General features: G+C 40.3%; 2 long non-coding RNA genes across 2 annotated transcripts in view; one reads left to right on the top strand and one right to left on the bottom strand.

Annotated features, from left to right (window-relative positions):
- LOC123384857 overlaps positions 1 to 23863 on the bottom strand; it is a 33689-nt gene extending 9826 nt beyond the window's left edge. Inside the window, exons 1-2 of the long non-coding RNA XR_006596541.1 lie at positions 23724 to 23863; positions 21930 to 22036 (exon numbers count right to left, since the gene is read on the bottom strand). This is a non-coding gene — a long non-coding RNA (uncharacterized LOC123384857). The remainder of the gene's footprint in view (positions 1 to 21929; positions 22037 to 23723) is intronic.
- Positions 1087 to 4350, top strand: LOC123384858. Its single transcript, XR_006596542.1, has 3 exons — positions 1087 to 1295; positions 2287 to 2443; positions 3491 to 4350. It is a non-coding gene; the product is annotated as an uncharacterized LOC123384858 (long non-coding RNA).
- Positions 23864 to 25044: the final 1181 nt, after the last annotated feature.

A 25044-nucleotide genomic window follows, 5' to 3' on the forward strand; every position in this document is an offset into this window, starting at 1 on the left:
TGAACCGTACTACTGGCAAGCATAACCTAGAGACTTTTAACATTTTTGATTGGTTGTGCTTCCCCCTTCATTACTCCCAAACTTTTACTTTAATATTTTCTTCTAAATTTGTTTATTTATTTTGAGAGAGACAGGCGTGAGCAGGGGAGGGGCAGAGAGAGGAGGAAAGAGAGAGAATCCCAAGCAGTCTCCATGCTGCCAATGCAGAGCCCAACGTGGAGCTCAAACGCACAAAACCATGAGATCATGACCTGAGCCAAAACCAAGAGTTGGACACTCAACCGACTGAGCCACCCAGGCGTCCCATTACTCTCCAACTTTTAATGCATTTTCCTGTTCAGACTGCAAGAGTCCTGGTCAGTAAAATTTAATAAGGAACACAGCAGGCAGGTGGAAAAGGCAGAGCTGAAGTTGGCAATGCATAGAAACAGAGGTTAAAGCCTGGAAGGCCCAGGTGAATAAAAGAATTTTCCAAATCCTGCAAGATATCTGGAAGGATACTGGGATATCCAATGTATGATCGATGGGTGGTCCAACTAATATTTATTCATGTTTCTTTTTAACTAATAAAATTTCTTTTCAGAGCAATGAGGCTCACAGAAGAATTGAGAAGAGAGTACAGTGAGCCCCCATATACCTCCTGTCTCCCCCCACGCACAACCTCCCCCACCACGGACACCCTGTACCACAGTGGTAGGTTTGTTACAACTGATCACCTACGCTGGCACATTATTATCACCCAAAGTCCTTACGTTTCCTTAGGGTTCACTCTTGGGATTATCCATTCTATCAATTTGGACCAAGGTATCATGACCTGCATCTACCATTGTAGCATTTGATGTTACATTTTAAGGATGAGTTAATATGAGCTGAATGACTTAGCCAGATCCAGGACCTGACATCCAGGTACCACAGTTCAAATCTTCCTCTAAGTAACCAGGCAAGGTCGCTCTTATTAGCTCTATTTTGGACAAGAGGAAGCTTAGACTCAGGGACGTAAATTGACTTGATCAAGCGCCAACAGCTTATGAGAGATAGAACTCTATCAATTGGTCTTGACTCCAGCATCACTCTTGCCGTGACTTTGTGCTGCCTCCTAACGTATCTATATCTGTACTTGTGAAAATAGTACGAGGTGAAACACTTTTTTTTTTTTTTTGGCTTTTAGCTGAGGTACTAAGCAAACGAAGCTCTGCCCACAACATGAACAACGTCAAGAGGACCAGGGAGAAACCTATCACAAGTCAGTTACACCTCAGCCAGCAGAGCTGAGCCTACAGGCCACACTGAGGAAGGTACTTGGATACATTTTAAGCACTTTTTGGAGCCTCTCAAAAATAAGAAAAAAAAAAGGAGAAAGAAAGAAATGGGTTTCTAATTGCAGTGCTCAGTTTCTGAGCTCCTTAAATGCAAAGGATTAAGTCCTCACACCTTTCAGGATGAATGATAATTTACCAGTAAAGAGAGACATATTAGGCCTGTCATAGGCAGATTTTGTAATAATCAGGGCTGCATCTGCAAGGGAATCAAGGTTCCACGTTGCCAGTTTCAGCTTTTCTAGTTAAATTAACTTCTTCTCCAACAACACATCCTTCTGGGAGGAAATTAAGGAAAGAGTCAGGGAAAGGATATATTCAAATGAAAGCAATACACCACCACTAAGTTTATCTGGCTTTATTTGTTAGGAGTTAGGAGAAGACACTGAGATCAAAACACACGAGCACCTATTTGAGAATCCAAGCTTTTCTCTCTGTTTCTTTTGTAAATCATTGCCCCTTCTCTCTGTATCTCCCCTGTGCAAAAAAAACCATGGCCCTGAAATTGTCACCCTCTTGTCCTCCAGAAGCCACCTCCCTCCTACCCACCTTTCCTTCTCCCCCCAACTAGAATATCAGCTAAAACAGCATCTGCCATATCCTCAAAGAAATCTTCCTCAACCACCCTAGCTTAACCTTGACCTTCAGTTGCCCTCGACTCCTTCCCTACCCTTCTTTATTTTGCTTCAAAGTACTCGTCACTAACTCAAATTATATTACATCTCTGTCTGTTTATTGTCTATCCTCTGCCCACCCAGCCACAAAAACATATGTGCCATAAGAACAGGGGCATTTTTAGAAATGATCATTGACATTTTCTCAGCCTCCAGGATGGTTTCTGGGACACAGATAAATGTTTCATAAATATTTGTTAAATCAATAAGTGACTAAAACATGTAACGAGATGGGTAGGGAAGGAAGGTGCCACGTGCAGAGCTGTCTCTAATTTTCCCCTCTTCTTCCAACTCAGTGATCTCCCTGGACTGAATGAGGCCAGTCACAGATCTGCCATCACCAAGCCAGTCCTTAGAGGGACCTATGAAGTTGTGTGTTTGTGATGTCCTATTATGCTGGTTGAGCCTTACCAAGACTATTTGTTTACCCACTGATGGACCCATAAGCTACTTGTACGTATTACCAGATACTTACCCTTAGAAACCCCTGGCAAACAAACAAACAAACAAACAAATCATAATGGTGCCTCAAAGGGTTTGGGAAATGGATAGATCTAAAAGCACGGGAAAGTTTTTTTTTTAATTTTTTTAATGTTTATTTATTTTTGAGAGAGAGAGAGAGAGAGAGAGAGAGAGAGCACAAGTGGGGAAGGGTAGAGAGAGAAGGAGACACAGAATCTGAAGCAGGCTCCAGGCTCCCACCTGTCAGCACAGAACAGGACACAGGATTTGAACTCACAAACCATGAGACTGTGACCTGAGTCAAAGTTGGATGCTCAACCAGCTGAGCCACCCATGTGCCCCAAATGTGGGAAAGCTTTCTTAGTTATAAGGTTTGAAGGAAAGAATTCAGAATTACAGAATTGAATTCAGACCATTTGTAATTTGGCCACAGTCTATCTTGTCTGGGTAGATTTGTGTTTAAAACCCTTCAAGGTTCAGAGAACTCTCTCTCCCTTCCAAAACCTATGTCTAGCCTTCAGTCTACATGTAGTGTCCTGATTAGTTCTGTTCCAGCCTTGGGTACTGTTGTTTGCTGCACTTTTGTGGGTTATTGCTGTGGCCTTTATAGATGTACAGTGTCTTGGCACCTTATAAAGAAAGGACTAGGATTAGGGTCTTTTTGCATATATTGGAGAAACCACTAGCCCTTCCAGTACATTCTCCTGGCCAAGTCATCCATTGTGTTCTCTTCCTTGATTCATTTCTTTCAGTCCTAGGCCTAGAACATACAGGCAGGTGAGGGAGGCAGCAATACTACAGAATGGAAAGTTCATGGGCTTTATAATTACAGTTCAGAGATTAAAATATGGCTTTGGAACATTCTAGATGTGTAGCCTTGGGAAAATGAAGTTTTCCAAGTTTTAGGAAATTAATTTACAATGTTGATGCAATGATACTTATATTCCAGGACTCTGGAAATACAATGAAATATATAAGATGACAAAACACATAGTAGTAACTTACTAAAACACTCTTTTTTACAACTCTTTTCTCCAGGTGGTTGAAACTGCATGTGTGCCCATTGACGAAACCCCACCCTTGCCCCCAAAATTGTTTTTAAGTGAGCTTCTTGGCTTCCTCTTCACATGCATTCTCTCTATGGTAGGCACCATCTTTCTTGAAGTCAGTGGATGCAAATGAAATCTCCTTGTCCCATCCCATCACCATGCTTACCTCCAAGCCCAACTTACTTATGACATCATGCACAAACACTGCGTCATGCATTACTATCTCTGCCCCTCAACTACTCTCCTAAACAGAGATCTTTAAAATTTCCTGTAGCAAATAAATAGTCAAGATACCTAAATCCCAAAAAAAACCCTCACTTTTGAAGTTAACACGTTATATGCATTCTCTCATTTAATCCTTACAACAACCTTCTGCTGTAACCGTGTTATTATAGGAACTGAGAATTCCCACAGATCGAAAAATTTGACTAACTTGACCAGTTAGTGGCAAAGCTGGCCTCAAAACAGGTCTGACACAAAAGCCCAAATTTGACACTTTCACTACATTGCCGCCTCCTTTGACAACTCATCATTTAATTATTCCCATGAAAGAATAGGTTGTTTTTGAGAAACCTTAATAGCATCCATATAGAACACAGTATTTTAAACACTGGGTATTATTGGTTACTTATGTGGTATATAATGTAAATCAGATGAGACTCTCCTAAGACAAATAATCTCATTAGACAAATAAAAGTGGCCAGGGAGCCTGGCTGGCTCATTCAGTAGAGGATGTGACTCTTGATCTACGGGACGTGAGTTCGAGTCCCACATTGGGCATAGAGATTACTTAACAACAACAACAACAACAACAACAACAACAACAACAACAAACTGGAAGAATACAAGTGGCCATAAGATACTGAGTGCCTTTTCTTATCATACAGGCATAGTATTAGAACTGAAAAATCAGTTGCCTCATGAATGAACAGGGATTTGACTTACTCATGGTCAACTGGTTACTTGTGGATGTTAAATAAGTTGCTGATAAGAAAAGTTCTACCTCCCAGGACATAAAATTGAAAGACCTGCTTGACCTTGGAAAAATATTCTCAATCATACGTAGAATACCTACAGGGCATTCTCCTATCCCTTTCCTATCCTTAAACTTCAGAAACTATCAAAAAGACTGCAAAAAACTTGCAAGAGCTCTAAGTTTCACTGTAAAATAACATAAATCCACTTGGCTCTATTGGAAATGATTTAAATAATTATAATAATTACCCTCACAGCATTATTACACACTCGCTAAAATACTCCCAGCGTTTCTAAAATAATGTGATAATATGCTACACATGTGACATAAAAAATCATTCATTTTCAAAATGACAGCTGCAAAAATCTCTTCCTTTTAATCCTGGAGAGAAAAGACAGATTTCCCAATTGTGATACATGCTGTTTCTACTGAGAAACCTCTTAAGAAGTCGTAGAAAGAATAACAACAAGATTCCAAAAAGACTGGACGCAAAGCATGAAATAATATATTTGGCAAAGTTGATCTTCAATTGAAGAATAAAGCAATGGTGAGAATCAGCAAAAATTTTAAGGTACGAATACCGAATTATGGGCGTACCTAGAGCATCCTATTTTAAGGTTGATTCAAGTCTGAATAGAAGCTGAAATGAGTCACCTAGGCCCACCAGACTCTCACATTCTCATTTCGCATGATGTTGCATTTTTCCTAAAGTCTTTCAGGAGGAGTTAAGGGTCTCTAATACCGAGAGATATCCGTGGGAATTTGCAGAATATTTATAGAATTTGAACGATTTCTTTTCCCTTCCACAAACTGAAGTCTTGCAATAGCCACACAGACTGAGTCTTTTCCTCATTAAATGTTGGTGGAGATTGTTTTAACTGATATGCTATATAATCAGAAGGAAGTACACATTCCTGTTTTTTCCTCCAGTTTCCTACGGATGAAATGGAGATAATCTTCCAAATCACCCAATGAGCACATCCATAATCACAAGCCTTAATCTTTCTCTTGAGCTCTAGAACAAATTTCCAGCCATTTTCCACACATTCAAAACTGTTTCAGTAAAGCTGAACTCTTCCCCTTCCCTTTCCCGTCAACTGCTTCTCTGCTGAGATGCTCTGTCTTGTTTAATTATGTCATTACACTACAACCACGTGTGCCCATTTTGGGAGTTCCCTTCAGCAGCTTTTTCTTCCTCATCCACTGCATACAGGTACCTAAACCCCAAAAACTCTGTCTTGTGCAACACTTCTGCTCTCAATTATATTCTTGGGTTTGGGTGGTTGTTGTTGTTTTCCATTGGTTGTTTTTGTTTTAGCCTAGACTCCCATAGCTTTCTAGTTAGTCTCACAAACATTTGTCTCTCTGGCCCATCGCATGCCCATCCTTTCTCAACTAAACATGTAAATCAAGTGAGTTCCTTTGCCTCCCCAAAACCTCTGTGGCTTTCTCGTTATGTCCAAGATGGAATCCCAAATCTCTCTCATGGGACTTTTAAATAACCGGTCGCAAATGATCATTCTGGTCTTGCTCCTCTCTCAATAGTGCCGTGTGCCCTACGTTCTCAACAGTTTCAAAATGCACCCTTCACTTGCGTGTCTTGGTATTTTCGCTCTTGTTGGTTCCTCAGTTCCTCTTAAAATCCTTCTCGTCCTTCAAGACCCAATCCAGCTGCCATTGTGCCTTTGAATTATCTAACCTCATGTTAGGAAAAAAATCATTTGGATGCCTATAATTTATTTGCACAAGTACTTGGCCCTTATTGCATTCTCCTTTCATTCTATCTCAAAAGGCGACATAAGGAATTTCAGAGAGCATGGTAATGACATTAGAAAAACATTGGCTGCAATTTGCAGCTTTACCCCTTCCTAGCTGCGTGACCTTGGGCAACATACTTGGTTCCAACTGTCTCAGCTTATTTCCATCATCTCTAAAATGTGGATGATAATAGCTACTCCACATAATTATTATGAGGATTAGAGAAATCTATATGCTTATAAATATCTCCTATAATTTAAATAGTAAGTGTCAAAGAGAAATATTTTCTCTAGATGGTTTTCACCGAACAAACTCCTTTAATATTTTCTCTCTGGAAAAATAAGAGGCAGGAACTTAGAAAATCTGAAACATCAATGCAACAAGATGATGGTCGGAATTGTGTAGATGAATTGGAGAAGTCTCATAGATCATTTCATCCTTAGTACACCCACAAAGACATAGGAACCCATCAGGATACAGAGGAGGGCATGAAGCATATCTTCTCAGAGAGACTGGTATAATTATCATACTTGCTGTCCTATGCCCATTTACTCTTCCCCCTCTTGCCCTTTAGACCGTCAGCTCTTCGAGGATATGACTCTTGTCTCTCTCCTTCCTGGGCAACCGCAACGCCCAAGTGGAGTATATTGAAGTTAATAATGTTGAACTGAGTTGAATTAAATTTAACCAAATTGGAGCTTATCAAATCTATGCTAACTAAATATGTTCATTAAAAAGGAAGAAATATTCTGTTTGAGATTCACTTCCTTCCTGCTCTGTTCTAACTCCTTGACCTGCTGCTCTTCATTTCTATTAGCACAAGAACCACCTCATAGGCTCCCTCTCCCTTGTCTTCCATTAGCTTCCATCTGTTGCTTCTGCTTTATGGTATCCTCCCTGGGAAGAGCCACTCTCCCTAATTATTTCACTTCGGTATCCCCTCCCCCTTTGTGATGGGCATGTTATTTGCGCAGTCTGTAGAGCGTTTCGCTAGCAAAGATGTGTGCACTAGAAAGGAGGCGTGTTTGCCATTCATATTTGTCATTATGCTGAATCTGTGATTGCTTTTCTCATTTTGGCTCTTCCGCGCCTCCTCGATTTGTCTTCCTTTTGCTCCTCTCCTTTCAAAAACAGCCTGACTCTGGTTATAATGGTTTGAATTTGTAACAGATTAGTTGGGCCTTCTGACTTCTGTGCAACTTCACGAGAATGGGGAAATATGCAGGAGGCTTCTCAGCCAGGGGACTTCTGCTGTTTCCCTCTGTTCCCATCACCAGATATGACCAGGCACTTCCCAAAATGAGTCTACAGCATGTTTGCTGACCCATTAAACCATGTCCTGAAAGCAATCATTGAACTCATCCATCTGGCCTGTCAGTACACATTCCTCTCCTTCCCCCAGTGAAATTAAGAAGATTGAATCCAAGGGTAATTGTAATCTTGTTATCAATAACAGCTCTTTCATAACATATTGCAGTCAAAGCATTATTTCTAACAGCTCAAAAGGTGCTGGTTAATAGCAGAATATATTTTCTGTATCATTTCTCTTAAATCACTGTCTATGAACCACCTGCACCGTCGAATAAGCACACGAAATTCTGATCCCCACACCCAGAAATTCTGATTGAGTGGGTCTGGAGTGAAGCCACGTATCTATCTCTATATTAAACAAATTCTTTAGATGATTCTAAGGCAGGTAGTTTGCAAACAATATATTGGGTAATACTGTTTAGAGGTGTGATAAATATCCACCAGGTTTCAAAAAAAAAAATCTGTAAAATTTAGGAAAAAAAAGAAATGCATACAAATGATCATTAGGGGATAAGACAGCAGGTGATGACTGGGTTTTCAGCCAACTGTTTGTCAGATTATGAAGATAAATCAGAGTCTAAAGTTCAAGATTGTGTATAAGAGTATCTGACACAAATCTTTATTTTTGCACTTTGATACTTCATCCACAACCAGTAATAAACCATGGCTCCAGGATGAGTGTCTATTGCTATGTAATGAATGAATCCAAAATTTAATGGCTTAAATCATTATTTCACAGTTTCCATAGTTTGGGAATTCAGCAAAGATTAGGGTGACAAACCATTCTGGTTTGCCTGAGACTCAGGGGATTCCTGGGACATGGGACTTTCAGTGCTAACTCCAGAAAAATTCTAGGCAAACCAGGATGGGTTGATCACCTTGGGATTACCTAGATGATTCTGGCATAGGTGGTTATAGTCAGGATGTCAGTAGTGTCTACTATCATTTCATGGCTTGACTGAGGCTAGAGGATCTGCTCCTTTTTTTTTAATGTTTATTTATTTTATTTTTGAGAATGGGGGGAAGGGCAGTGAGGGGGAGAAAGGGGCAGAGAGAGAGGGAGACAGAGAATCCCAAGCAGGCTCTGCACTGTCAGCACAGAGCCTGATGTGGGGCTTGAACCCATGAACTGTGATAACTTGAGCCAAAATCAAGAGTTGGTCGCTTGACTGACTGAGCCACCCAGCCCCCGCAAGGATCTGCTTCTAAGATGGCATTCTTACATGGCTATTGGCCAGATGCTTCCATTCCTTGCTGGCTGGCTACTGGCAATAGGACTTCAGTTCCTCACCATGAGTAGATACATGAGTGTGTGTAGAATATGGAAGCTAACTTCACCCAGACTGGGCAATACAAGAGATGGATCAGGGAGGAAGTTTCAGTGCCTTTTTATGACTTAGTCCCCAAGTCACACATCATTACTTCTGTTTTATTCTATTTGTCAGGAAACAATCACTAAGTGCAGCCCACGAAGGAAGAAAATTATTCTCCACCTCTTACAGAGAGGTGTGCCAGTGAATTTGTGGATACATTTTAGAACTACCACAGCAACCAATGTTTCCTTCAAATTCAAAACCTTTCTGGGAGACGATCTATTCTGGGAGCTATTCTGGGAGACTAGCTATTACTGCCCCATACCACTGAAAGAAGTTCAAGTTAGAATAAAATCATCTCCTGACTTTTCTTTTGGTAGCTGCATTGTAGCTGACCTTTCTGACTTTTGGGAATTATGTTCTTGCTTCTTTAATAAAAAAGAATAAACTTCAATGCTATTTTACTCAAAGAAAGTTCATATTTCTAAGTAAATGCCAGTGAGTGTCCTTCATAGCGGAGGGTAAGATGGAAACTTGTCAAGTTCATAATTAGCTCGGTCAGTGTGTTCACTCAAAGCGGAAAACTGGTGTCCCGAATTTATTGTGTTTCGTTTTTATTTACTTATCTGTCAAATCAGTGGCTAACCAGAGACTGGAAGCCAGACTTTAATAAATTAGCTATGGGGCTTTAGGCAAGTACCTTTCCTGACTACTTAAATACGCATAAAATGAAGAAATTCATCTAACTGTTCTTTAAGGTCCTTTCTAGTTATAATATCAGAAGATACCTGAATCTTGCTAGACCTTATGAGAGACTGGACCAAGACTATTTTTTTTCACTTGTTGAATATAGTAAGGGTGAAGCATATATTGGAGTACCAGTTGATTCTACTGATGAGTTAGTATAATATTCCAATTATTCCTTAAGGGTAACACAGTATCTGAGAGATATTACAGTATCTGATGACCTAGATTACAGTATCTGATGAGCAATAGATCATCAAAGTTCTAGGGATATATCATCGCCCAGAAATCAGACCATCTTTGAAAATCAAAGTTCGTGAGAAGTGTGACACATTCATAAACATTCAAAATCTCCCTGGCTGTCCAAATCCAGAGACTGCCAAAATCCCAAATATGCAATGTGTAGTCAGCCTCTTCGTCTTTTACCCATTTTCCATGCCACATGTTACAAACTGACATGTCATATGTTATCAACTCAATTGTTTAATCAAATTCCCTCCGCATCATCCAAGGGAGTCATAATCTTAACAGTAAGCACAAACAGCCTTAAATATTATTTAAATTTCTTCTTCCAATATTTATTTTCCTTCTCCTTTGTACTTACAAAATTTAACTGATTTAGTAAAGTCTAATACAGTTAATCAGGTTTTTTTTCTTAAAATTATTCCTCTAAAAATCCAATAACTTGTTTTCTGTAATATAAAAAAAAAAAAAGGTTTTGGAGCACCTGGGTGGCTCAAGTCAGTTAAGCGTCTGACTTTGGCTCAGGTCATGATCTTGCGAGTTCGTGAGTTCAAGCCCTGCATCAGGCTCTGTGCTGACAGCTCAGAGCCTGGAGCCTGCTCCAGATTCTACGTCTCCCTCTCTCTTCTCCTCCCCTGCTCATGCTCTGTCTCTCTCTGTCTCAAAAATAAACACACACACACACACACACACACACACACACACACACACACACAGCTTTTCACACATAGAGATATCAATAGTTCAAAATAGTATCCTAAAATCATAAAATAAAAATTCTGATATGTGTAATAGGAAATCATTGCATTTAGCAATTCCATTTATTTCACAAAATGCTTTCCCACATATTGCTTTATTTAAATTCTTACAACAAATCTGAAACTGATAAGCCCCATTTCCAAATAAAGAAATAGAGGCTCAAAGGATTTCTCATGTCTCCAAGGTCATACTGTCTAGAGTTAAGAAAATATAGACATGTATTCTAGGCTCACACTCAAATATGCAACTCTTCTGCATCTTTCCAAAATACTAGGTAAACAGTATTTATATCTCATACATAAACACAAGCTCTCATAAAAGCAGGGGAATATAAATTCTCTCACCACAGATAAAGAACAAACAAGTTTGAGTGAACTGTTACCAGGCAGAATAAAATAAGTCAACAGTTACTGACAGAACGTGACACATTCTTTTACCTAATACACAACAAAGGAAGTTCAGAGAAGTCTAGTGTAAGAGCTCTCCAAGCTGGGAAATGCCCCTGGACTCTAATCTCTCCTCTACTGAGTGACATCCTCAGCAGTACACAATGGCCTCTTTTGCCTTAAGCACAGAATAACTCAACACACTAATATCAGTTATCCTCAACATTTGGCAAACATACAGGTACCATACGGCACAGGTACCACATGATGACATTTAACTAAGGCAAATTCAAATATGCAAGGTCACAAAAAAATAATAATTTTAATAAAAGTAATTTTTAAAAATAAATGTTTATTTTTTCTAGTTTTTATTTATTTTTAATGTTTATTTATTTTTGAGAGAGAGAGAGAGAGAGAGAGAGAGAACAAGTGAGGTGGGGGGAGGCAGAGAGAGAAGGAGACACAGAATCCAAAGTCGGCTCCAGGCTCTGAGCTGTCAGCAGAGAGTCCGATGTGGGGCTCAAACTCACGGACTGTGAGGTCATGACCTGAGCCAAAATTGGATGCTCAACCAACTGAGCCACCCAGGCACCCCACTAAGGTTTTATTTAAATTCCAGTTAGCTAACCTACAAGGCAATTTTAGTTCCAGATGTACAATATAGTGATTCAACACTTCCATACAATACCTGATACTCATCACAACAAGTGCCCTCCTTGATCCCCATCACTTATTTTACTCATCCAACCACCCACTTCCGCTCTGTAACCATCAGTTTGTTCTCTACAATTAAGAGTCTGTTTCTTGGTTTGCCTCTCTCTCTCTCTCTCTCTCTCTCTCTCTCTCTCTCTCTCTTTTCCTTTGCTCATTTGTTTTGTTTCTTAAATTCCACACATGAGTGAAATCATATGGTATTTGTCTTTCTCTGACTTGCTTGTTTCACTTAGCAAAATACTCTAGCTGCATCCATGTTGTTACAAATAGCAAGAATTTATTCTTTTTTATGGCTGAGTAATATTCTATTGTATATGTATACCACATCTTCTCTATCCATTCATCATTCAGTGGACACTTGGGCTATTTCTGTATCTTGGCTATTGTATATAATGTTGCTATAAATATTGTGGTATGTGTATCCCTTTGAATTAGTATTTTTGTATTCTTAGAGTAAATACTTAGTGCACCTGCTGGATCGTGGTTTTTTTTTTTTTTAATTTTTGTAATGTTTATTTATTTTTGATAGAGAGAAAGAGTGTGAACAGGGGAGTAGCAGAGAGAGAGGAAGACACAGAATCTGAAGCAGACTCCCGGCTCTGAGCTGTCAGTACAGAGCCCGACGTGGGGCTCAAACTCACGAACTGCAAGATCATGACCTGAGCCGAAGTCGGACACTCAACCGACTGAGCCACCCAGGCACCCCTCAGGGGTTTTTTAATGTTCACTTGCTTATTTTGAGAGAGTGGGTACAAGTAGGGGAGGGGCAGAGATAGAGGGAGAGAGAATCCCAAGCAGGTTCTGCACTGTCAGTGCAGAGCCCAATGCAGGGCTCAATCTCACAAACTCTGAGATCATGATCTGAGCCGAAATCAAGAGTCAGACACTTAACTGACTGAGCCAACCAGGTGCCCCTGAACCAGGTGGGTTCATTTAAAAATTTTTGAGGAACCACCATACTATTTACCATGGTGGCTGCACCAATTTGATTCCCACCAACAGTTCCCCTTTCTCCACATCCTCTCCAGCACCTGTTGTTTCTTCATATTATTGATTTTAGCCATTCTGGCAGGGATATCTCACTGTACTTTTGATTTGTACTATTTCCCTGATTACAGTGATGTTGAGCATCTTCTCATGTGTCTGTTAGCCCCCTGTATGTCTTCTTCAGAAAAATGTCTATTCATGTCTTCTGCCTGTTTTTAATTGGATTGTTTTGGGGGAGGGGGGGTTGGTGTTGAGTTTTGTAACTTCTTTATGTATTTTGGATACTAACCCTTTACCAGATGTCTCATTTTCAAACAACTTCTTCCATTCTGTATGTTGCCTTTTAGTTTTGTTGATTGTTTCTTTCCCTATGCAGAAGCTTTTCATTTTGATGAAGTCCCAATAGTTTATTTTTGCTTTTGTTTCCCTTGCCTCAGGACACATGCCCAGATGAATGTTGTTACAGCTGAAATATTAAAGAAGTTATTGCCTGTGTTCTCCTCTATGATGTTTATGGTTTCAAGTCTCACCTTCAGGTCTTTAATCGATTTTGAATTTATTTTTGTGTGTGGTGTAAGAAAGTGGTCAGTTTCATTCTTTTGCATGTTGCTGTCCAGTATTCCCAGCACCATTTGTTGAAGAGAATTCTTCCCATTGGATATTCTTTCCTGCTTTGTCAAAGATTAATTGACCATATAATTATGAAATCATTTCTGGATTTTCTATTTTGTTCTATTGATCTGTGTCTATTTTGGGGTCCATACCATACTGTCTTGGTCAGTACAGCTTTGTAATATAACTTGAAGTCTGGAACTGTGCTGCCTCCAGCTTTGTTTTTCTTTTTCAGGGTTGCTTTGTCTTTTGGGGGTCTTTTGTGGTTCCATGCAAATTTTAGGATTGTTTGTGCTAGCTCTGTGAAAAATGCTGTTAGTATTTTGATAGGGATTGCGTTAAATCTGTAGATTGTTTTGGGTAGTATAGACATTCTGACAATACTCGTGCTTCCAGTCCATGATCCTGGATGTCTTTCCATTTCCTTATGTCACGTTCAATTTCTTTTGTCAGTGTTTTATAGTTTTCAGAGTAAGGGTCTTTCACCTCTTTTGTTGGGTATATTTTATCTTATGGTTTTTGGCGCAGTTGTAAATGGGATTGAATCCTTAATTTCTTTTTCTATTGTTTCATTAGTGGTATATAGAAATGCTACAGATTTCTGTACGTTGATTTTATATCCTGTGACTTTACTGAATTTGTTTATTAGCTCTGGCAGTTTTTTGGTGGAGTCTTTCAGGTTTTCTATATAGAGTGTCATAGCATCTGCAAATAGTGAAAGTATGACTTCTTCCTTGCCAATTTAGGTGCCATTTATTTCTTTTTGTTGTCTAATTGCTGTGGCTAGGACTTCCAGGACTATGTTGAATAGAAATGGTGAGAGTGGATATCCCTTGTTCCTGACCATAAAAAACTCTCAGATTTTCCCCAGTGAGAATGATATTAGCTGTGGAGTTTTATACATGCCTATTTTGTGTTGAGCTATGTTCCCCCTAACCCTCCTTTGTGGTGGGTTTTTATCATAATTGGACGTTATGCCCAATGCTTTTTTCTGCATCTATTGATATGATCATATAGTTCCTACCCTTTCTTTTATTAATGTGGTATATATCACATTGATTGGTTTGTTGTTCTTTTTCTAGCTCCCTTAGGTGTAAGTTTAGGTTGTCTGTTGAGACTTTTCTTGCTTCTTGAGGTAGACCTGTATTGTTATATACTCCCTCTTAGTGCCACGTTTGTGGCATCCCAAAGGTTTTGGACTGTTATGTTTTCATTTCCACTTGTCTCTATGTATTTTTTTTATTCTTTGTTTTTCTGGTTGACCCATTCATTGTTTAGTAGCATGCTACTTAGCCTCCATGTACTTCATGTACTCCAGGTCAAATTTTTTTCTTGCTGTTGACTTCTAGTTTCATAGCATTGTGGTCAGAAAAGGTGCCTGGTATGATTTCAATCTTTTGTGTTCACTGAGGCCTGTCTTGTGACCTGATATGTAATCTATTCTGGAGAATGTTCCATGTGCACTTGAACAGAATGTGTATTCTGCTGTTTTAGGATGGACTGTTCTGAATATATCTGTTGAGTCCATCTGGTCCAGTGTGTTATTCAAAGCCACTGTTTCCTTATTGATTTTCTGCGTAGACAATCTGTCCATTGATATAAGTCAGTGTTAAAGTTCCCTACTATTTCTGTATTATTATCAATGAGTTTCTTTACGTTAGTTATTGTTTTATAGATTTGGGCTCTTCCAAGTTGGATGCATAAACATTTACAATTGTTAGATCCTCTTGTTGGATTGGCCCCTTTATGATTATATAATGCTCTTCTTTGTTTCTTGTTACAGTCTCTGTTTTAAAATCTAGTTTGTCTGTTACAAGTATTGCAAGTACTTTGGCTTTCTTTTGCCATCCATTTGCATGATAAATGTTTCTCTACCCCTTCTCTTTCAATCTTCAGGTGTCTTTAGGTCTAAAATGAGTCTCTTGTAGGCAACATATAGATGGTGTTGTTTTTGGGTTTGTTTTTTTTTTTTATCCATTCTGACACCATTTGTCTTTTGATTGGGGTGTTTAGTCATTCACATTCAAAATAATTACTGATATATATTTATTACCATTTTATTACTTGTTTTGTAATCATTTCTGGAGATTTTCTCTGATCCTCTTGTCTTTGTCACTTATGATCTTTCCACTCACAGAGTCCCCTTTAATATTTCTTGCAGGGCTGGCCTAGCAATCACAAGCTCCTTTAGTTTTTGTTTGTTTGGGAAACCGTCTCTCCTACTCTGAATGACAGCTTTGCTGGATGGAGTGGTCTTGGCTGCAGATTTTTCCTATCCGGCACTTTGAATATATCATGACATTCTCATAGTATTATAACAAAGGCATCAATAACAGTCACTCAATAACATGTCTCCTACTCTTGAAAGTAATGGCCTTATGAAGAAGAGGTCCTGTAGAGCCCAGGGCCTGGCACTTCAGGGAGTGTCTCCTGTGTGTGCTGCATGCTCTCTGTTGTTGTGTTTTGGCTGTTTTTTTATGCATCAAGCCGGTTGTCTACAGAGGTCCTCCTTGCCTGCTGGGCGCAGTGCTTGGTCCTTGGCCTGACAATTGTGAGTTATAGCTAGTTGCTCTGTTCTGCTCACGAAATGAGACCTGACACCGACTCCATGAAAAGAGAGGCCCCACAGAACTCTCTGGTCAGGAGATGTGGTCTGGGCAGGGCTTTGTGTCCGTCTTCTGGAGGAGGGGCCCGCCACACTGGGACTGAGGCAAAACTGAGAAGGGCAGTCCTGCCAGAGCACAGAGGGGTTGGACTTGGTGTAAGCAAGTTAGGCAGCCAATGTAGGTGCTTCACTGCTTTGTGGCTCTCTGCCTACGCCGAGGGCAGGACAGAGAAATGGCACTGGCCAGCTCCTTTGTTTCTGGACTGGCCTCTCCTGGAAGGCTGCCTCTCAGGGATGTGCTCTGAGAAGAGCAAATAATCTCTCCCACAGTGTGCACCGAGTGTTCTTCAGATCACTGTTTCCACCCTGTCTGTTCTCGGGTTGTTTGCCTGCCTTCTCTCCAGGAGCAGTGCAGTGCCCCCAGGGCTCTATCCCAGCCAAGCCTGTTGACCTTTAACACTCCAGGCTTTAAGCTCCCTTGGTTCCAAGAACTCATAAAACCAAGCCCCTCTCTTTTTGCAAGCCAATGACTTTGGGAAATGTTCTCCTTGCGCGTTCCCCTGTGCGCCCCTCTCTCTCTTACCTTTCTCTGTGCCCGTGACTCCCTCCCCTCCACAGCACCCGAGATCCATTTCTTCTCTCAACCACATCTCTGCACTCCCTACTTCTTGGATGTGGCCTCTTCTCACCCTTTAGTTGTGGAATTTGTTCTGCTGGACCTCAGGTTGAATTCTGGGGGTATTTAGGATGATTTGATAGTTGTCTAGTGTGTTTGTGGGAAGAGATGAGCCTAGAGTCCTCCTACTCCACCGCCATTTTAGGACTTGTCCCCAAAATGAACATGTTTAGACCTCATGGTTCTAACCACAATCCAACCACTTCATTGAATAAGAAAGCCAAGGAAACAGAAACTTAATTCAAGGCTTGAAGGAAAAGCTGGCTGTGCAATGGACTTATTAGGACAATGCAGTGTGCATCAACTCAGAGAAGTAGTCTTCTAGAATAATTGTAACTACATGCGAGTTTTGTCATAAGCCATGACCGTGGAGCCTAAATACAGAGGATGAGAAGAAGCAGCGGGAGAAGGAGATAGGAAAAGTTGGCAAGGACTGAATCTGCCCTCCTAGTAGCTAAGCTGGACTCTACGAGACAAATCCAACCTGGTCTCATAAACAACATAGAGGTAACCCAGGTATCCCAGATGGATAATGGATGGACACTCATAAAGAAGACCTGACCCTGATAACGAACAGACACATGTGGCTGTGTCTTCCAGCACCAAAGCAGATACAGAAAGACAGTCAGCTAACTTCCTCTTTACTTGACAAAGTATAAGAAAGGAACATTAGTGGCTCAGTCAGTTAAGTATCTGACTCTTGATTTCAGCTCAGGTCGTGATCTCACAGTTTGTGAGATCAAGCCCTGAGTTGGGCTCTGCACTGACAGCATGGAGCTTACTTGGGATTTTCTCTCCCCCACCCCTCAAAATAAATAAATAAACATTTAAGAAAAAAAGAAAAAAAAAAAAAGAAAGAAAGGAACATACTGAGTCACACAGGAAGGCTCCAAAAAGACTGCAAAGATCAAGGAGTTGTGTTTTCAAAGGCTTTTCCATAAGATCTCTTGCATGCTCGTCTCTGTACCCCCACCTCTGTCCTATTCCCCTTTGCTATCTTGAAAAGACAATCATTGCATTAAGTGATTAAGTGCTCCTTTTCTTCTGACTCATAGTTCATAACACCACAGCTTGAATTTCAATTAGCTTTCTTTCTTTCTTTTTTTTTTTTTTTCCTGCGTGAAAGGAAAGAAAAAAAGAAAACCAGACCTTGGAGAACAGGGTTGTTGGGAAGCATTTTCAATACCCAAATGCAATTTTACATCAGGCAAAATTATGGTAAGAGGGTGAACAGACTTGAGATTCAACTGTTCCTCAAATGAGCAGTTGTTATGCAAATTCCCTGCTTGACATCTTCTGTCAAACTGGATAAGTGTGCTATATGGAAATATTATTTGTAGTTAGAAACCTTAGCTCCCAGTTCCAGCTGGAAGGCTACTAGCTGTGAAACTTTGGGTAAATTGCAAACACTTCCTAAAACCTTGCTTCCTCGTTTATAAAATGGAAAAATATTAGTAACCAGCATTGCAAGCTGGTTATGAGTATTAAGTGAATTTTCTATATGGAGCTGCTTTATAAACCATAAAACATCAAGTAGGAAAGACAAATATGATTAGTGGTAGAAGTTAAGGATGCCCAAGATGGGCTGCCTGAGTTAAAAAAGTGGTTCCATTACCTCCTACGATTTAGCAATAACTTGACCTCTCGGGGCCTCCATTTCGCTTCTGGACCATGCAGATGTCATGGTGCTGATTCACTAAGTATTTAGCCTAGTGCCTGCAAGCGTGACTTGAATGTCTACTACTATTCTTATGTAACTCTTAATTGATGTTTTGTTATCAGAATGACAGCAATGTGAATGGAGAGATAAACAGCAAAAAGAAAATGATGGCCCTACCCAAAGGAAAGTCTCTCTTAAGAAATAAAATAGGGTGTGGAAATAATCCTATAGACTCACAGTTCAAAAGTAATGCCCGATTATTTATAAGCACTGCTTTGCAAGACAGAAGGAGGGAGTGTTCTCCAGGTAGAACGGAGCCCAGTTCATTAACACACCAATTGTTCTGCATCTTTTTCCCAGCAGTGTGTCCAGATACCTACTTTGAGAATTGCCCATGGCCACCAGCGGAGGAGAGACCATACTAGTCTCAGGTAGGGTTGATGAGGGCCCTTAACAATCAGGGAAAGATGCCTCATGATATTCAGCAAGGGATGGGAAAGCTGGCCCTATTTAGGAATTCACTCTTTACAAGAAACAAAACAGAATTTAAAAAGGCAAAGCCTTGGGGCGCCTGGGTGGCGCAGTCGGTTAAGCCTCCGACTTCAGCCAGGTCACGATCTCGTGGTCCGTGAGTTCGAGCCCCGCGTCAGGCTCTGGGCTGATGGCTCAGAGCCTGGAGCCTGTTTCCGATTCTGTGTCTCCCTCTCTCTCTGCCCCTCCCCCGTTCATGCTCTGTCTCTCTCTGTCCCACAAATAAATAAACGTTGAAAAAAAAAATTTAAAAAAAAAAAAAAAGGCAAAGCCAGCACATATGTAGAGGCTCCCATAGTGTTAGGTCATTTCTTCAGACTTAGAAATGATCACAGTGTTTGCCTCAGATCATGAAGCAACCACCCTTCTCCCACTACTGAAAATAAGGCCGTGGGCATGATTTCTCCAGCATGTCCCCTTCTGTCTTTCAGGATCTTCCATTTAACATCAATCTTAATCCCAGAGGAAAACAACAAGGCGTGAGAGATGGGGACAACAGAAAAAGCAGCAATAGCTATAATATTTTCATTTATCATGCTCTGTGAAATGCCTGCACTGAGATAAGTATTTTATGCCCATTATCTCATTTAATCCTCCTTAGTATCTTGTGGAAACAGGACTATAGAAAGAAACTGAGGTTTGCAGAAATAAGCAACTTGTCCAAGGTCTTACAGCTAGAAAATATTGAATCTGGGATCCAAGCCTAGTTCCACCAGACTCCAGAAAAACTACCTTACACCCACATGTCGTATCGAAGTTAGGAAAAGTCTTTATTTCTCATACCCAAGAGGCTAACACAGGGGCTGTTCCGGGTAGTGAATCAGTGACTTCTGTGTCACACCCACTGTTGCACAAATTTGTTGAATGAATAAGTACATATGGGAATTTGCTTTTTTGTTGCTCGTGGTGTTTTGAATGGATAACATGGAAAAAATCGTAAATAGGGAAACTAAGTCCCTTTTCTGAGAAGAGCTTAAAATCCAAAGATACAAAACGAACATTTGGGGAAGAGGAGTCATATGGAAAGGTAAAGCCTTGCTTGCTACAGGCAAGAGTCACCTGCTGTCACCTATGACCCGAGCGACTTGCTGAAATGGGTGACCTGCCCCCCAGCAGCACCAGGGGAGACACAGGTCTTTTTGGTAGTGGCCAAGGCACACGTGATATGGAGGGGCTGTTGATGTTGCTTTCCCCTGCAATTGACCACAATGCAGGGAGAGAGTATCATTAATAGTCATCAGCATAAGGCTTACAGGTGCTACAGCAGGTGTTGCCTGGCAGGAAAACTGGCAGCATCGAACACACATCGGGAGGTCATTTTCATCCTGGGACAATTCTCAGAAGACATCCAGCCTAATTCAAAATGTGTTCATTCTCCCAGCCTTCACATGTAATGAGATCTTCACTGCATTGGACTCACTCAGAAGTCAGGGAGCCCCCCATCTGCTCCCAATACCCCACACCCTGCCCCCATCAAAACCTCTACCCCACTTCATTCTGTTTGTTTACATGTATTCTTCATGCACTCTATTGTCAGTTTTTTGAAGACAGGAGGCATGTTTCATTCATCTCTAGCAAGAAGCACATGATACTGGCTTAGTGATTATTGAATGAATGAGTGAATAAATGAATGAATGAACCAACAGATGGATGGATGGATGGATGGATGGATGGATGGGTGGATAGGTGGAAGGGATAGCCTAATAGGTACAATTGTTCAATCAACTTTGACCCTCAACAATAACTTTGGCAGCCATTTCCTTTCACAAGAATATGGCCTTTGCCTTTGGAAAACTTTTTTTTTTTTTTTGTAATTATTTTACACTGTGTTTGCATACCCAAACCCAACTTAATTCCCAAAACAGTCCTTTGTGACACCTAGGGAAAAATGTGACCCACCCACTTCAAAAATGAAAATGAGGAAAACAGTTCACAAAGGATATGTGACTTTCCCAATGTCAAGCAGTAAGTATGTGGCAGACTTGGATTCTAATCTAGGTTTCCTGATAACTGCCATGTGGGCTCTTCCCACCAATACATCACCCTACCCCCCCCCCACATTATTTCCTTGCTACTAGAGAAGTGGCTCGCACTCAGGATGGGCTCTACTCTCTGTGACCACCAGCCAAGAAGTCAAGCTGGGCAGACTTCTATATACTTATAGCACAAAACACAGACTCCTTAAGCTCTCCTGTCCATTTATTCTTTACTGACTACAAGATGAAACTGCCATTTCTCTTCCCCTAGAACTGGTGACTAGAGACCAGAGCTGAGGACAGAACGCCAGTAACTGTTCCACATTATACTGAGATTCTCCAGTCATGGGGGCCAGGCTGTCCCCTGTAGGGGAAGGGAAAGAGGTGTTCTCTACTGTCCACAGCCAAGTGCCTTAGTAAAGATCGGAGGTTGACTGCAAGTAGAAGAAAATGGCTTAGAGTAGCCATTTGTTCATCCAATATAAACAGAAATCACACACAACATGGTGTTTAACCAAGGGACCCTCCTTCTCTATGAAGGAGGTCCTGGGATGTACCCATAACCATGGGATCCAGTGGTCATATCACATATTGAATCATCCAGAAGACAGCCAGCTTGACATTGCATTGGAATGATCTGCCTCCCCACTTCCTATTTCCCTGGTCATAAGCTTGGCATATAATGATAGCAAAGGAAACTTTGAATGAGATATTAAAGTTTAAAATGTATTTCCTTTTAATAAGTGAAAGTCTCTGGGAAATTATGGAATCTGACCCAGATGAACTAAGGGATCTATCTAGAGTGAAGGGAGATTTGGCATAGAACGGTTGGGAGACTAACTGTAGAAAAATAAAATCATTTCATGTTTGTACCTTTCTTAATTGAGAGTGCTTAATAAACTGACTGCATTTGTTGTTCCTATCCATTTTCAGCAAGGCCCATTCTGTGAGGACACAGATGTTGCACCCACACTGTACAATTTAGTGTCCAGAGATCGACACTTTCCAAAGGTTTCTTTTTCTCTGATGGCTGCAGAATTACTCCCATCCCCAAGGGCTTTCTGAGCCTGGATTGCAATTATTAAGAGCCCTCTCTGCCATACCCACCCTCTCTCCCTCCATAAAAGAACCCTCTTCCCTATTGTCTTCCTCATTTGCAATTCATTCTCCTACTCACCACAGCTTTGTCTGGAGGAAAAAGTGCCTGGCCTCTTTCTCTGTAATTCTCTCTCTCTTCAATTATAGGAGAGCGAAGCTGCAGCTGACTCACTTCAAAGATTCACCCTATTAAAAAAAATAAATAAATAAAGTCATTGATTGGAAAACACTTTCAATAAAGTGTCCTAAATATACTTAACTGCTCTTTCATTTTAAATTAATACAGGGAGGTACAGGGGGGAAAAACTAATTGAGCTTTAACAATATACCTTTGAAAGGTTGGCAATTTTTAAGTGGCTTTGTATTGCTGAAGACTTTGAAAATCTCCTGGAATGGGAATTCATTTGTTTGCTATTATTTTCCACCTTAGAGAGAATAGCACTATATACATATATATGTATAGTGCGATATATATATAGTATATGTATATATGTATGTGTGTATATATAGACAAATTATATCCCAAATGAGGAATTTTTACATTGTATTATATATGTAACACACACATATTTGTAATACATGCACACACTCTTCACAAGAAGAATACATAATCTTTGAGCAATCTTTCACCAAAGAAGCCTAGAAGAAATAATACACATATACTTGGACTTCCCTTCTGTCACTATGAATGAACTGCCCATGCTTCTACCTACAGCCAGCCCCCTAATTCACACAGCATCCCATATCCCCTCTCCTACAAGGACATATAACCTGCCTCTCTCTTTCATCATCCATTTTGCATCTCCGCTGTATTTTCCCTATCAGCATAAAGCACCTTGCTACTTCTCCAACTTGAGAGATAATGATAATAAACTTGTTTTCAGTCCCTCTTCCCCTCCAGCTGCAGTCCCATGTCTGCTCCCCTTTATTTTTAAAAAAAATTTTTTTTATTAATGCTTTTTATTTATTTTTGAGACAGAGAGAGACAGAGCATGAATGGGGGAGGGTCAGAGAGAGGGAGACACAGAATCTGAAACAGGCTCCAGGCTCTGAGCTGTCAGCCCAGAGCCCGACACAGGGCTTGAACTCATGGACCGCGAGATCGTGACCTGAGCCGAAGTCGGACGCTCAACCCACTGAGCCACCCAGGCGCCCCAAGTCTGCTCCCCTTTATAATAAAACTCCTTGCAAGTTGTCTCTCTATTCAATTTTTTCAATATAAGATGATATATTTTTAATGTAGTGAGAAAAATAAAATCCCTATTTTATCACAAATTTATGTTGCTTGGTAGTCACACCTAATGGCAGGTATACAGATTGATATAACTTTAAGAAAGAGTTCATATACATTTCTATCACATGAAACAAATTATACGTAAATTTTGAGATTCATTGAAGAATATCTAAATACATAAAAGAGTACAATGTTATTAGATTGGAATCACCAATAATGTAATAATTTCAATTATCTACAAACTCATTCTTAGATTCCATTAACACCAGCTAAAATCCCAAATACTTCATTCTTATGTGTTGTGAACCTTGACAAGCTGTTTTTTAGGATATTTAACAAAACCATAATTTGCTGATTTGAATTTTCTAATAAAGATACACATATATAACATACATATATACCATATGACACAACATGATCACTTTGCTGACATGTTTGCAATAGAAACTTTGCTAATCCTAAATCATGAAATTATGTTTTCTCGCAGAAGTTTTGTTTTGTTTTTTTTCAATTTTCTTACCCCATCCTTTCCTAAACTCATTCCACTGAGGCTTTTGCTGCTAAAACTCCACTGAAGCTGCTCATGTCAAGGTCGCCAGTCACTTCCATGTTGCTGAAGCCTAGGTTAAGTGTTCTCACCTTAACTGATATATCAGCATCCACCTCACGCCAGTCAGAGTGGCCAAAATGAACAAATCAGGAGACTATAGATGCTGGCAAGGATGTGGAGAAACAGGAACCCTCTTGCACTGTTGGTGGGAATGCAAATTGGTGCAGCCACTCTGGAAAACAGTGTGGAGGTTCCTCAAAAAATTAAAAATAGACCTACCCTATGACCCAGCAATAGCACTGCTAGGAATTTACCCAAGGGATACAGGAATACTGATGCATAGGGGCACTTGTACCCCAATGTTTATAGTAGCACTCTCAACAATAGCCAAATTATGGAAAGAGCCTAAATGTCCATCAACTGATGATAGAGATAAACAAATTGTGGTTTATATACACAATGGAGTACTATGTGGCAATGAGAAAGAATGAAATATGGCCCTTTGTAGCAACGTGGATGGAACTGGAGAGTGTGATGCTAAGTGAAATAAGCCATACAGAGAAAGACAGATACCATATGGTTTCACTCCTATGTGGATCCTGAGAAACTTAACAGAAACCCATGGGGGAGGGGAAGGAAAAAAAAAAAAAAGAGGTTAGAGTGGGAGAGAGCCAAAGCATAAGAGACTGTTAAAAACTGAGAACAAACTGAGGGTTGATGGGGGGTGGGAGGGAGGGGAGGGTGGGTGATGGGTATTGAGGAGGGCACCTGTTGGGATGAGCACTGGGTGTTGTATGGAAACCAGTTTGACAATAAACTTCATATACTGAAAAAAAAAAGATATATCAGCATCATTTAACACAGTTGTTCATTGCTTTCTCTTAGATGCACTTCTTTTTTTTTTTTTTTTTTTTTTCATTTTTATTCAGGACAACTTTTAGTTCTGATTTTTCTCCAAACTCTGACCACACTTTCTTATTATCCTTTGTAAATTCTTGTTATTTTCCCCGACTTCAGAGCCAAAGGGTTGAATACCTTCTCTTGAATACCTTGAAAACCTTCTCTTCTTGGGGCTCCCTTCCAATCTCTTGGCTTTAAGTTCTACCCAGATGCTGATCACTCCCAATTATCTTAAAAATCTCCATCCTAATCATTTCCTCTGAACTCTAGTTCCTACACCCAGCTGCCCACTAGACAAATCCCCAACAGACATCTTAAATTTAACATGTCTAGAATTGTAATTCTGATCTTGCCTCTAAAACCTGCTCCATTGGGAGTCTTTCTACCTCAGATGATGGCAACCCCAAACTTCCAGCTGTTCAGAATCATTTTTGACTACTGTCTTTCAAATTCTACTAACTCTATTTCTACCTCCCTGGTCCTAGCCACCATTATTACTTACCTAGATTA

Source organism: Felis catus, chromosome B1, assembly GCF_018350175.1.
Source record: "Felis catus isolate Fca126 chromosome B1, F.catus_Fca126_mat1.0, whole genome shotgun sequence".
In the NCBI taxonomy this organism is placed as follows: domain Eukaryota; kingdom Metazoa; phylum Chordata; class Mammalia; order Carnivora; family Felidae; genus Felis; species Felis catus.